We start from the raw sequence: 15,675 nt of genomic DNA, 5'->3' as shown, positions 1-15,675 counted from the left end.
AAAATAATAAGTTGGTATTGTTTTAAATCACTGAGTTTGGGGTAACTGTTATAGCAGCAATAGAAAACTAATATTCACTTTAGAAGAATGATTTAGTTGTAAGGAATGTGAAACAAGAGGAGAAAATAAGGATGCAATCTAAAGGAGGCCCCTTGAGAAAGGTGTAAGATAGGTGCTTTCCCCAAGGAATCTGGGGGCCAAAATGGTCATATTTATCACACAACCTTGGGTTTTACCTCCTTCAGTTATAATCTCTACCCTGCCCTCCAGTTTTTGATGGTGCTGAGACCAAGGAAGAAGAAAAATACAAAGGAGGTGTGACTTGCCCTTATCTGGCTGAAACAGCTGATATTTTGAGAACACTGGACACTAAACTGAAAGGAGGTGTTTCCGAGTTAAGTCATTGATGAGATATCTTGTCAAGAAAATTATGCATCTTTGAAAGGACTACAATTATTGACTAGATTAGGAAGTAAATTTCCAGATACCATCAGCTGCAGATATTGATGACTTTTCCTGTTCTTTGAGTGAATCTCGGCAAGGCAGCATGTCAGCAAGGTGGGGAGCTGGAACTAGCTGAAGAGGTCGTACTGTCTAACACTCTGTTCTGGTGTCTGGTCACTTTTGGTGACTACTGTGAGATCATTACAATTTACCTGGATGCAGCTCTGACCCACAAGTGCATGTGCTTATGCGTGTGAATGTATGGGTATGTAACGCACATCTGTGTGAATACTTAATTCACTTTCTTTCACTTGTCTCTTTATTTAAATGACAATGTGTCCATGACTGTTTGAAGAAACTGTCAAATCCTTCTATTCTCCCAACTTCATAAACAATGTGTAAGGTTCTCCATTCTCCAGTTAAAAACACTCTCTTCTTTCTTCCTGTGCCTATGACTTCTCCAAATAACAGAGAGAAAATCAGAATCAATAATAATTTCTTCAGACTATTTTGTTTCTATTTTAACATTTCAAAGGACATTTCAGGCAATTGCCCTAGCAATGACCTGGCAGATTTAAATGAATAAATGTTCTCGTGGTCAAACTTGTTTCAACTTGCAAATAAAGGAAGTTTGTACCAGCCCTGTGCTCACTGGGATATACATATTGTAGAATTTCATCATCTATTAAAGAGAATGAATATAATTAGCTGTTATACCGATGTAGCTGATTTACCATTAAATTCAAATAAAGCCCTGGTATGTATCAATGTTGATGATTCTGCTTAGAGAAATAATCCAGGATAGAGATAATACAATGGCTTCCTAATTCTCCTTTGATGTATGGTGTTATTTATAGGATGATACAAACTTTGAGAAAAGATTTTCAGACTTTAATATTCATGAATAGATTTACTTAAAAAGAGCATATGCTATGAAGGTATAATTGTGTTTTGTGCTGCCCCAATGGGATCTTATCCTATTTCATGGAGAGATTTTTAATTATATTTAATATGATCTTATTTGTATTAAACCTGCTGGTTATTTGCTAAAAGTCAGTTGGAGACAAGTACAATGAAAAATATGACTGTGACTAGTCACATATAAAGTTCTGAAGGTCAGAAGTCTGATTCAGAGAATGAATCTCAATCTTGAACAGAACTCCAATTAGTTAAATCAATTTATGTGATTGGATTAAATCTCTGGAGCTACTTTTCAGCTACTGTTCACTCAATAAACATATATCGAGCCGTTACTTGAGCCAGGAGCAGAGCCAGAAGCTGGGAATACCAAGAAAAGTAAGAAGTAATCATTGTTTTTAACAAATTTGCAGTCAGGTAGGAGGAAAGAAATCCAAGAAAATGAACAATTGACACATCGTGATATAAATGCTACAATATAGGCTTCTTTCAAGTGCTAGGAGAGTTCAGAGGGAAAATTATTAACTTTTCCAGGTGAAAGAATCATAAGTAAACTACCTTTTGAGTTTGGATTCTCTCCCCTATCCCCTTCCTTCCCTTCCTAGCCACCTTGTTCCAGAAAGTAGTTCCATAAAATGATACATTAAAGGCAAAATACCAAATTTGAAAGTAAAAGAAAAGCAAAGTTCAGCTCATAAAATGTAGTAAGGAATGTAGTTGGAAAAATTCATATTGTTGAATGTAGATGGGCTACAATTTTGGCTTGGAAAGTTCTGGTGACCACTGTTAAAAGGGAAAACGGGTGGGTGTCACTATTGAGTATTGAGCCCACAAATACAAACCAACTGTTTCGGTGAGGTAAAACTGCTCTGAGCCTGAGATCAGCTGAGGAGACATTTTCCAAGGTCGATTCATAAAGATGTGGCAGAAAGACATGATACGGTCCATAACAAGAGTCCGGCAGAAGGAGAAGTAAGTCAGATGGAACTTCCAGGACACGTAATGGTTTATTAGTAAAAGCAAAGGAAATGTACATTCCCCTAAAGGAAGGAGCATGTGCCATTTGTTGAAAGTCCACAGCATTTTTCAGTTAGTCTGGGAGAGTTAGGACAGAGATGGGGTAGATCAAAGGGAAGTACCCATGAGTTTATGCTTCAGAGGAAGACTAAGGTGATATTGTGATATGTGTACATTTGTCTGAATGTACAAATGGAACTTGACCTTATACTGTAGCAAATTTTGAGATAAGGACTGAAAACCAGTAAAGTTATGGTCAGAAAAATGATTTTATCCCATATTGCCTGGTTCTAGCTACCATAACAGTTACAATTGTTTGGGGGGAGGGCAAGTGGAGGAAAAACTATGACAACTAACAAAATCCTCCTCGTCTGTCTTTCCACCACACAGTAGCACTCCATTAGTGGAATATGTTATTTTAAGCCTTTTCGGGCCATTTCTTGCTCCTTGTCCTTCTAAGTTTGCCAGTCATTTTGAGGATAGTATATATCCTTTTTTAAAAAAGAATATGCCACTCAAATTTAGTAGAGTAAGGAAAATAAAATCCCCTGACCTCTTGAGGTCATTAGCTGGCTGAAGGAAGTAAAGGACCCTCTACTGACTAAAAGCATGAGCTTTCTTTGCTGAGAAAGAAAGAATTCATGTCTGCAGTTCTAGTGTTTCCAGGTTCCGCTTTGAGGTTCTGCTTGAGACCTTTGGAAGAAATTCCTTTCTAGACAATGTTCCTTCCTCAGCCCTTGCTCTCTACATGAGTTGCAGGAAAAAGTTGCTGAAAAGTGTTCAGCTTAATGTTTCTCAAGCATGCTAAGAACGTGTAGAAGACGGGCTTCCCCTTCAGCTCCCAGCTGGGGGGTGAAACACTAGTTTTGTTGTCAGAGGACATACTAGCTGACCCCAGTTGCCAAAAACAAAAGGTCAGTTCCAACCTCTTTTCCTGAGAAAGGTAAGTTTATTAGATTTACGTGAAAGGTCAAAGGCAGGAGCATCCCACTTTCACCCCGCACTGTGTTTGCTTCCTGGGAGCTCCCTCACTGAGACTGCCATGGAGACACCTGGACCAGAGTCACTGTCTTTCCGATCCTGAGTGAGGAGTAGATCTCCACATCAGATGTCTTTGATATGTGCCCTAATCTATGGGATTCTGTCACAGATTCTGAAGATGGCTACACTGTACTTAGGGACTTTTCCACATTGGGTGGGTCTCCTCATGAGCTACTGTAGAATTGGGAACACAATCCACTATTGCTGGAGTTATAATCTTTGCTGAGGGGGCAAAGCTCCTCCATCACCCAGGCATGGTGAGACTAAAAGGAAGGTTATATGATGACCAGCAGACCTGACCTCATTCTCTTCCCTTTTGTCTTTTGGCCAAAAGACATACCAGTTTCCCTGTCAACATGGGCTCACCTGCTCAATAAGTACAGAGGGCAGGAAAGTACGTGTTGGTAGCAAATGAATGAGAACATGGAAAGCTCTCTTGACCAATGTACCCGCTCATTATAGGAGATCTAGAAATTTAAAGATAGCTTTGAGGTGACAGAAGTATAAATCACAGGGGTGTGGAAGTGTAGGACAGAATAAAACACTCAGGATATGGTGATGGACAAAGGCAGAAATTCTGATATGAACGCAGCATTGTGGAATGGTCACTAAACTAGGAGCCAGGAGGGTTGGGTTATAGCCTCACTGTGTCATTGCAGATCTTTGGGAATATGGCTTTGCCTACCTGGGTCCCAATTTCCTAACAGGAAAAATGAGGCAATTGCACGCGGAGACCCTAAAGGCCCTCCCATGTTGAGGTGGCAGCAAGTTCGCTCCTGGTATTTGTAGCATAGCAACCATGACCACTGGGCTTAAATACTTGGCCCTGAGGACCATTATTCTCTCTCAGAAAATTTGGCCACTGTACCATCTTCACTCAAACAACAGGAGTAAGCCCTATAAAACTATACTTGATATATGCCCCTGTGCTAATGACCTGGAATTCAGGAATGTTCCAGGCAGTTACATTTGTATTTGTAGGAAGGAGCCATCAATAGTTTTCATTTCACAAGAAAACCTGGAAGGAATCAGAAAACCATAGAGTTTGTTTAAGAAACAGGAAGTAAGTCGTGTACTTACTGGGAGAGTAGGGGAAGACGGCAAAGAAGGCTGCTTGTATGTTTAGCATTAGGGAGGCAAGGCTGTGGAGGGAAAGGAGATGGAAAGCAAACGCCAGATGTCTCTAAGGAAGGCTGACTAATGTAGTGCTTCTGTTCAGCTGTACTGTTCAGCACAGCTGCGTGCTGTGGGTCTCACTCCCAAAAGCCCCCTGAAAGAACCGTGTCATTTTGACACATGTGATAAGTTTGGCCAAATGGGGATAGAGTTCAAAATCATGACTGCCAGTTAGCTAAATCCCAGTGAAGCTTTGACTTTCCCTGAAGAAACCTCAAGTGCATCAACTCTCCTTCTAAATAACACTGTGATTATTCCTCCATAAATCAGTATGGAACCTCAATTCTCAAGGCCCCCTTTATTTGTCTCCAGATTGGTTGGACTCCAAAGCTTAACCCACAAAGGCAAAAACAGCTCAAGGTTTCATTATAGTGCAAACTAAAACCTTGTCAGCTAAGGAGCACACCTTGGCTATTTTTTCCCCCTACTTTCCGGTTGGATAGAAGGCAGACCTAGAGACAGGTCATAAGTGAGATGTCTGGGAAGCATATCCACAGGTCTACAGAGCTTTATGCATGCAATTCTGCCACAGAAAGAAGAACTAATATATGCCAGTCACTGTGCTAGAGCTGGAGCAAATATTGACAAGAATCCACAAGAAATGTGTTATATTTTAGTAGGAGGAATACATTAGAGTTTGGGGGTACAGGGGTAGTAGAGGGAGGAGTAAAGGTGCTCACTGTAGTTGGAATGTTCCAGAATGTATGCCTTTCCCCTTTCCTCCTGTCCCTTCCTCACATTAATTCTTCTTTGTTATTTCCAAATTCTCTCCTATTGAGGTGGGGATTTTAAAAATGGGATGGGGCTTCCCTGGTGGCACAGTGGTTGAGAGTCTGCCTGCCGATGCACGGGACACGGGTTCGTGCCCCGGTCCGGGAGGATCCCACATGCCGCGGAGCGGCTGGGCCCGTGAGCCATGGCCGCTGAGCCTGCACGTCCAGAGCCTGTTGCTCCGCTACAGGAGAGGCCACAACAGTGAGAGGCCCGCGTACCACAAAAAAAATAAATAAATAAAAAATGGGATGAAGTCAGGATCAATGAGGTAAGAGCAGTATGTGGAGAAAAGAGGATTCTCCCTACCCACCCCCTTAAATATGCCACAGTTCTCTACATTGACATATCCTTCTTACAGGATAGCCTGGCAGAAGTAGGAGAACATAGGAAAATGATGGGGAAAAATGGAGTATTAAGCAGCAAAAGACCTCAAGGTGGGGATGGCATTCAGAAGGAAGAAGGGGTGAGAGGCAGACTTTACTCCTTTGTGAATGGACTTTGGTACTAGGTAGACCTACATTCAAGCCCCAGATGTTCACCTATGAGCTAAGCAGCCTCCATCCCTACTTAGAGAGTTGGAGTCTATTTCCCCTCCGGGTGATATTTGACTGTTTCCACCCATAGAAAAAAAAGTAGAAATGACACTGTGCCAGTTTCCGAGCTCAGCGTTTAATAGACTTGCAAGTTCCACTTCTTGTCTTTGGGAACACTTGCTCTAGTCTAGGGAATGCCAGTCACCATGTACTAAGCCTGATTATGCTGAGGCCACCATGCTGGTGGGAGTAACTCAGGTGCATGGGCTTCTCATTGTGGTGGCTTCTCTTGCTGCGGAGCATGGGCTCTAGGTGCACGGGCTTCAGTAGTTGTGGCTCACGGGCTCTACAGTGCAGGCTCAGTAGTTGTGGCGCACGGGCTTAGTTGCTCTGCGGCATGTGGGATCTTCCCAGACCAGGGCTCAAACCCGTGTCCCCTGCATTGGCAGGCAGATTCTGAACCACTGCGCCACCAGGGAAGTCACACAAAGAGGCCACATGGAGAGTGAGATGCCTGATCAGCCCTGAGGTGTTTCAGCTGAGGGACAGATAGTGTGAGCAAAGATGCCTCTAGATGATTCCATTCCCAGCTTCTGACAGTAGCCACATGTCGAGAACCATTCTGCTGAACCCGGACAAACCACAGAAATGTGCGTGATAACAACAAAATGTTGTTTTCAGCTGCCCAATTTCAGGGATGTTGGTTACGTAACAGTAGATAACTGGAAGAGTGACCTTGAGCAACTTGTTTCACCTCTCTAACCCTTAGTTTCCTCATCTAAAAACTGCAAGGTCTATCTCCGATAGAGGCTGTGAGCCTTCATTGAGATAAAGTTTGTAAAGCAGTTAGCACAATGCCTCACACAGTAGTAAGAAAAGCATATAGGATAGATATTGTCTGTTCCAATATTCAAAATTTTCTGTTCCAAAATTCAGAATTTTTCATATCTATGGAAAGCTACATTATACATATTCTGTAAGACCCTGCTGAGGGGTCCCTCCACAGGGTCCTCAACAGTCCCGTGGATCAAATGTGCTAAAATTTCTGCAGTGAAGCATGTGAATAATTACATCAAGGGAAGTAAAGAGAAGTAAAGATAAATAATTCACAGTAGATCAGGTAAGGCTTAGCCACCAAATCCATCCAAGTCAGGTTGAATGAGTTACCACAAAGACACTAAATCTTCCATAGCTATTTTTGATCATATATAAGGAATTGTGTGTAAGGGATAGTAGACTCATATTCATATACGTTTCTATCACATGCTTCTGCATTCATTTCTCTTTTCCCTATTCTTATGACATAATAGAGGCTAGCTTTTCATACCAATTTACAAATAAAAAATCACCTATATATTGATTTTTTGATTGCACACTTGCTAATTGCTTGTAAAAAGTCTTCCCAACAGTCTTTTGGTTTTGGCAGCTGAAATTCACAATCACCTGTTTGTTTTTTCAGATGAGCATATGAAAGAGAAATTCAGCACCAAGGGAAAGGTAGGGCTGATCAAAGGAAATGCTATTTAGCAAGACGTACTGTCTGCAAGTCAAGATTCATCTGTTCTTTCTCTTACAGAGACTCTGTCTCACATTTTAATGACCCCATGACATCCCAAAGCATGGTAGTATCCCAGGTAACTGGGAATAAAACTCACAAAATCATCAAATAGATGGGATAGAGGACTCTGTCATAGTTAATTCACTTTTGCTAAATCCTCCAAGTGTTAATTTACCCAAAGGGCTTTTCCCCTCCACAGTGAAATGAAACACAGTAGGAAGATGCCTCCTTTTCCATATCCTTCACAATTATGACCATCTGAAGCATCTGGCACTGTCTATATCATACGCAGAATATGCTGAAGGTAACACTTCTCCCTGATGGAAAGCCAGACGAGAACTGCTACAGGGAGGGAGGAGTAAAACTTTTTAAAGCTTCTTCCTCAATGTGAACAGAGATAAATCCTCAAATACACTTTTTTTTCTGAAATTAAGAGCAGACTCATACAAAACCCCATTATTATGAGACATTTTCTTTTGCCTGAAAGTAACCAGATAGCTCATGGCCAAATTATAGAGCAGGGACAATAGTTATTTAGTTCTGAATAATATAGCACTGCAAAGCACTGTGAACCCAAAGCCAGAGAGAATGTAGTAATCATCAATGACTGTGTACCACCTTCGACATGTCAAAGGTGCTCACTGCAATGAACGCATCATTTCAGTCTAAACTCAAAACGTCAACCCGCCTCTGAATTCCTTCTCGTTGTTTTCTTTTTTTCCTCACACACTCCTTTTCAGTGGAGGTCTTCTTTCCTTCCTTCCTTCCTTCCTTCCTTCCTTCCTTCCTTCCTTCCTTCCTTCCTTCCTTCCTTCCTTCCTCCCTCCCTCCCTCCCTCCCTCCCTTCCTCCCTCCCTCCTTTCCTTCCTCCCTCCCTCCCTTCCTCCCTCCCTCCCTTCCTTCCTTCCTTTTTTAGGAAATGTAAAACAAATATCTTTAAAGCCTCTCTATGTAAGTATTTGAGATCAACTTCTTGATCCCTTTCTGTACTTTGTAAAGCACCATTTATATGTTCAACGCTACGTAAAAATCACTAGAGCCAAAAGAGGAGACTAGGCCGGTCTCACCATGTTCTTTGAGTTTGGGTCCAGAATCACCCCAATAATTCTTCAGACTAGTGCAGCTGATTGAGCACAGATGCCAGTTTTACATTATAAATTCAGAAATTGGATCAAACGGTATCTAGAGAACCCTTCCAAAATCTATTATTATCCCAACATGTCCCTCAATGTTTTTTATTTTCCATTTGTGCTACTGTATCAATATTTTGTGCATTCACACCAATACTAGTAGTCACAAACCCACCATCAATAAGTATGGAGAAATTTTGCCAGTCATGAAGAGAAAACACACTGATTATTTACATTTGTTCCAAATATCAGGTGAGGTGCTGGTGAGTCACAAATGAATGAGAAATAATCTCTACTTTGGAACATTTCACAATCTACCCTAGCTGGGGTGGAACAAAATTTGCCATATAAATTTTGTGACACAGTCTAGTGTATAGATACATACATGGGTAAAGATGGAAATATACACTCATGCATACATATACACACACATACACACATGCATATCTACAGACAGTGAATTCTATCTAGCTGGATGCTGCCAAGGGGCTTGTTGTGGGCTTACAGTGGCAGAACAAGTTGGCCCAATGGAGGACGCTGGGGCTGGATCACTGGCCAGAAGGCTGCACAGAAAATATAGCAGAGACTTGGGGGTCTGGAGTCACTCCAATATAAAAGGAATCCAGGTAAAACAGAGAATGATGTTGGATACTAATTAATCCAGTTAGGAGACTGATTATGCATTCAACCAGCTGACAAGTTCATCAATGGCTAGAGAATAAGGGATATTATCTCAGAAATCAAGGAACATTATGCCCACGGGCACTGATTCTTCCTCGTAAACGTTTGGGCCTAGGAAGCCTCCCCTTTACCCCATATATCTGAGCAACATCTTATTTGCAATAAGCAGAAGTAGAGAAAAGCTGAATGAGAGACTGGGCCTTCCTACCTCTGAGAGATTGTACCCTAAATAAAAAGCTTAAATAAGAGTGAGAATTTATTTATCTTCTATTACATAATGGATGAGGACTCATGAAGGAGACCAAATCAGTTTAAGATGAAATAAAGGAGCAACATTTTTCTCAACACTTCTTTTTTAAAATTAGTTATCTATTTTATACATATTAGTGTATATATGTCAATCCCAGTCTCCCAATTCAACACTTCTTATACCATAGGATTGACTTGTGTCTCTAGTACATACTATAGATAGAGATAGATAAATAGATAGGTAGATATAGATACCTTCACATATGTAAAGGTATATAAATATATAGATATCTTTACAATTGACTGTTTTCCTCACTCTAAATATAAGATTTTCATAAAAATTCTTTTCAAAATTAATTTCCAGGAAAACAGTTATTTAGAATTTCACTCCTATCTGAATAATCATCTATATTCCTTAAAAATATTCTTTAAAATATTCTTTTATACTTTAATTAAAACAACCTGGAAATTAGCAAAGGTAAACATAACAATATATAATATTATGGAATGCTTTCTATGTATCAGGTGTTAGGCTAAAACTTGTATATAGATATAATCTCATTTATCATCAAAACAACCATATTCAGTAGGTTCTATAATTATCCTAATTTTTCTGACAGGAAGTGGAGGCTTAAGGAGTTAGAGACATCTGCTCCTTGGTGAGCTGTTTAGAAGTGGTGGAGTCAGGATTTGAATCAAGGTCAAACTCTAGAGTCAAAATAATTAAATATTACATGGACGGCATTGCAGCAAGTTTATTTGCATTTTCTTTCCAAAAACAGGTGGACAAGCATGTGAATCAGGTAGACAAGATATTCTTATCCCCATCTGATACTCTGATGAGGCAGAGAAAGGTTCAGTTTTATTCCCAGGAGCATGCTGGCTTTGTACTTGTCAATGTATTTCTTTGTAACAATTCTAAAGTCTGTCATCTAGGTAAATTTGATCTCCCTGGATTTCATTTCCTGCAATTAGACTGGAAAGTCTAATTAGAGAGCTGGAAGTATAGCTTACAATTTATTTCTACTGACGTCTGGTGCGTACGTAGCTCCAGAGATTTCCTGAGGGGGTGTTCAATGGTCTTCAGATATCTGTCAGGGGGAAAATTTGAGCAAGGGTACAGCGAAGAGAATAGGGGAATAAACGGATCCATGTTTGATTTGTAACTTTTATGTCAACCCCAGGGAGGGTGTCATTCACGCATATCAATATCTTCATATTAATTAATAGTAAATACATATTACACTGCTTGCTTGACTCAGAAAACTTGAAATACCAACATAATGAAAACGAAGTTTATTTACTTCATTATTTCCTACTTGCTGGTTGCTAAATTATCTAGAACACATGAATTATCTCATTTGGAAGGTATAGCTTTCTAAAAACTGATGGTCAATTCTAGCATTAATCATATTACTTTTCATTTTTCCTTTGATCTATCAGCCACAGATAGGAGGCAAAATATTCACAAAAAGGAATGCAGAGATATATGGAAAGCTCTCAGGAATAACTCATTATCAAAGGAAATACTGTTTTAAAATCCTTGGGAATGTAAAAGAACATGCAAGCGTGCTAATGTTCTATTTACAGTCACATTGAAATCAGCAGGATCCTCATTCCTTCCAATCTGATGAAATATTTTAAAATAAATAAAGATATATAAAGCTATAGTTTCCTTGTACACCCAGCAATAAAAGTTAGAAATATGGTTCCAAAAATTCCATTTATGATAGTAACAAAGTTATAAAATAAATAAGAATAAATTTAATAAGAAATGTGCAAGATCTACATTAAGAAAACTATAACAATTCACAGTGAGAAATTTTTAAAGGACTTGGAGAAACAGAGAAAGCATATGCCCTGTATGGAAAGTTAATATGGGAAAACTGCCAATTATTCCTAAATTAATAAAAATATTTGAATGCATTCTCAACAAAAATCCCCAAGGCATTTTGAAATTCTTGCCAAAAGTATGGACGAATTAAATGCAAGAATAACCAAGAAAGTTTTGTTAGGCTTGAAGTGGCAAACTTCAAAATGTAAATCAAAGGTATAATAATTAAAAGAACATTCCTGATGTGCTACTGGTGCAAGAACAGAGATGTCAAGCATAAGAGAAAGTAGAGAAACAGGCCAAACATACGTAAGAACTTATTAAACACTACATATAGCACCTCGCATCGATGGGGATTTACCACTCAAATAAGGTGAAACTCATGTGGGAAAATAATAAAGAAGAAAAACAATCCAGACACAAAAAAATTCAGATATATGACAAGTAATTTTAAAAGCACTGGAAGAAAACATAGGTGTTTATTTGTCTCATCTAGAGGTAAAAACAAGCTTTCTAAACAGATATTCAAAGGCCAAATTTATCTAAAAAATATAGATTTAATTTTTAAAGTAAACTTTAAAAGCAAAAGACAAATAAAAAATCTTTGTAATGGACTGCTGATACCATTGAAATATAAAATATTTATATAAATCAATAAGAATGAGCATGCCAACAGAAAAGTGGGCAAAAGGATAGTAACAGGCAATTTACAAATTAAATACAAATAAACATTCATATTAATCAATCAATATAACCTATGAAAAACTAAAATTTTTATCCAAAGGAAACAAAATCACTATCTCAAAAGGATATCTGCACTGCCATATTCACAGCAGCATAATTCACAACAGCCAGGATATGGAAACAACCCAAATGTCCAATGACAGATGAATGGACACAGTGGAATATTATTCAGCCATAAAAAGAAGGAAATTCTGCCATTTGCGATGAGGTAGATGGACCTTGAGGGCATTAAGCTAAGTAAACTAAGTCAGACACAGAAACACAAATACAGTATGATCTCACTTACATGTAGAATCTGAAAAACAGCAACAACCAGAACAACAAAAATGAGCTCATAGATACTAAGAACAGATTTGTGGTTGCTAGAGATGGTGGGTTGGGGGGTGGGCAAAATGGTTGAAAGTGATTAAAGTAAAAGATACATACAAAATGGGAAATAACACAGACTTTAAAAATGACAAATAACATAAAAGGGAACTCCCATAAGGTTAACAGCTGATTTCTCAGCAGAAACTCTACAAGCCAGAAGGAAGTGGCATGATATACTTAAAGTGATGAAAGGGAGGAACCCAAAACCAAGATTACTCTACCCGGCAAGGATTTCATTCAGATTCGATGGAGAAATCAACAGCTTTACAGACAAGCAAAAGCTAGGAGAATTCAGCACAACCAAACCAGCTCTACAACAAATGCTAAAGGAACTTCTCTAAGTGGGAAACACAGAGAAGAAAAGGACCTACAAAAACAAACCCAGGGCTTCCCTGGTGGCACAGTGGTTGAGGGTCCGCCTGCCGATGCAGGGGACACAGGTTTGTGCCCCGGTCCGGGAAGATCCCACATGCCACGGAGCGGCTGGGCCTGTGAGCCATGGCCGCTGAGCCTGCGCATCCGGAGCCTGTGCTCCGCAGCGGGAGAGGCCACAGCAGTGAGAGGCCCGCGTACTGCAAAAAAAAAAAAAAAAAAAAAAAAAAAAAAAAAAAAAAACCAAAACAATTAAGAAACTGGTAATAGGAATATACATATCAATAATTACCTTAAGCGTGAATGGATTAAATGCTCCCAGCAAAAGACACAGATTGGCTGAATGGATACAAAAACAAGACCCATATATATGCTGCCCACAAGAGACCCACTTCAGACCTAGAGACACATACAGACTGAAAGGGGATGGAAAAAGATATTCCATGCAAATGGAAATCAAAAGAAAGCTGGAGTAGCAATACTCATAGCAGATAATATAGACTTTAAAATAAAAAACGTTAAAAGAGACAAAGAAGGACACTACATAATGATCAAGGGATCAATCCAAGAAGAAGATATAACAAATATAAATATATATGCACACAACACAGGAGCACCTCAACATAAGGCAACTTCTAACAGCTATAAAAGAGGAAATCGACAGTAACACAATAATAGTGGGGGACTTTAACACCTCACTGACACCAATGGACAGATCATCCAAAATGAAAATTAATAAGGAAACACAAGCTTTAAATGACACAATAGACCAAATAGCTTTAATTGATATTTATAGGACATTCCATCCAAAAACAGCAGATTACAGTTTCTTCTCAAGTGCACACGGAACATTCTCCAGGATAGATCACATCTTGGGTCATGAATCAAGGCTCAGTAAACTTAAGAAAATTGAAATCATATCATCTTTTCTGACCACAGCGCTATGAGATGAGAAATCAATTACAGGGAAAAAAACGTAAAAACCACAAACACATGGAGGCTAAACAATACGTTACTAAATAACCAAGAGATCACTGAAGAAATCAAAGAGGAAATCAGAAAATACCTAGAGACAAATGATAATGAAAACACGACGATCCAAAACCTATGGGAGGCAGCAAAAGCAGTTCTAAGAGGGCAGTTTATAGCTATACAAGCCTAACTCAAGAAACAAGAAAAATATCAAATAAACAATCTAACCTTACACCTAAAGGAACTAAAGAAAGCAGAACAAACAAAACCCAAAGTTAGCAGAAGGAAAGAAATCATAAAGATCAGAGAAGAAATAAATGAAATAGAAACAAAGAAAACAATAGCAAAGATCATTAAAACTAAAAGCTAGTTCTTTGAGAAGATAAACAAAATTGATAAACCATTAGCCAGACTCATCAAGAAAAAGAGGGAGAGGACTCAGACCAATAAAATTAGAGATGAAAAAGGAGAAGTGAAAATGGACATCACCGAAATACAAAACATCCTAAGAGACTACTACAAGCAACTCTATGCCAATAAAATGGACAACCTGGAAGCAATGGACAAATTCTTAGAAAGGAATAACCTTCCAAGACTGAACCAGGAAGAAAGAGAAAATACGAACAGACCAATCACAAGTAATGAAATTGAAACTGTGATTAAAAATCTTCCAACAAACAAAAGCCCAGGACCAGATGGCTTCACAGGTGAATTTTATCAAACATTTAGAGAAGCGCTAACACCCATCCTTCTCAAACTCTTCCAAAACACTGCAGAGGAAGGAACACTCCCAAACTCATTCTATGAGGCCACCATCACCCTGATACCAAAACCAGACAAAGATACTACAAAAAAAGAAAATTACAGACCAATATCACTCATGAATATAGATGCAAAAATCCTCAACCAAATACTAGCAAACACAATCCAACAACACATTAAAAGGATCATACGCCATGATCAAGTGGGATTTATCCCAGGGATGGAAGAATTCTTCAATATATGCAAATCAATCAATGTGATACACCATATTAACAAACTGAAGAATAAAAACTATATGATCATCTCAATAGATGCAGAAAAAGCTTTTGACAAAATTAAACACCCATTTATGAGAAAAACTCTCCAGAAAGTGGGCATAGAGGGAACCTATCTCAACATAATAAAGGCCTTATACGACAAACCCACATCAAACATCATTCTCAATGGAGAAAAACTGAAAGCATTTCCTTTAAGATCAGGAACAAGACAAGGATGTCCACTCTCACCACTATTATTCAACATAGTTTTGGAAGTCCTAGCCACGGCAATCAGAGAAGAAAAAGAAATAAAAGGAATACAAATTGGAAAAGAAGAAGTAAAACTGTCACTGTTTGCAGATGACATGATACTATACATAGAAAATCCTAAAGATGCCACTAGAAAACTACTAGAACTAATCAATGAATTTGGTAAAGTTGCAGGATACAAAATTAATGCACAGAAATCTCTTGCATTCCTATACACTAATGATGAACTATCTGAAAGAGAAATTAAGGAAACACTCCCATTTATCATTGCAGCAAAAAGAATAAAATACCTAGGAATAAACCTACCTATGGAGACAAAAGACCTGTATGCAGTAAACTATAAGACACTGTTGAAAGAAATTAACGATGATACCAACAGATGGAATGATATACCATGTCCTTGGATTGGAAGAATCAATATTGTGAAAATGACTCTACTACCCAAAGCAATCTATAGATTCAGTGCAACCCCTATGAAATAACCAATGGCATTTTTTACGGAACTAGAACAAAAAATCTTAAAATTTATATGGAGACACAAAAGACCCGAATAGCCAAAGCAGTCTTGAGGGAA

At 38.8% G+C, this 15,675-nt stretch overlaps 1 protein-coding gene and 1 long non-coding RNA gene across 2 annotated transcripts in view; both read right to left on the bottom strand.

Moving 5' to 3' along the window:
- The window catches only part of LOC125963067 (uncharacterized), a 42,135-nt gene extending 28,743 nt beyond the window's left edge, over window positions 1-13,392 (bottom strand). Inside the window, exon 1 of the long non-coding RNA XR_007474828.1 lies at window positions 13,042-13,392. This is a non-coding gene — a long non-coding RNA (uncharacterized LOC125963067). The remainder of the gene's footprint in view (window positions 1-13,041) is intronic.
- IL1RAPL1 (interleukin 1 receptor accessory protein like 1) overlaps window positions 1-15,675 on the bottom strand; it is a 300,832-nt gene that overhangs the window by 234,140 nt on the left and 51,017 nt on the right. The gene's annotated exons all lie outside the window — the stretch shown is intronic.

This window comes from Orcinus orca, chromosome X (assembly GCF_937001465.1).
Source record: "Orcinus orca chromosome X, mOrcOrc1.1, whole genome shotgun sequence".
NCBI classification, from domain to species: Eukaryota; Metazoa; Chordata; class Mammalia; order Artiodactyla; family Delphinidae; genus Orcinus; species Orcinus orca.
This window is presented reverse-complemented; position numbering and strand designations above follow the sequence as displayed.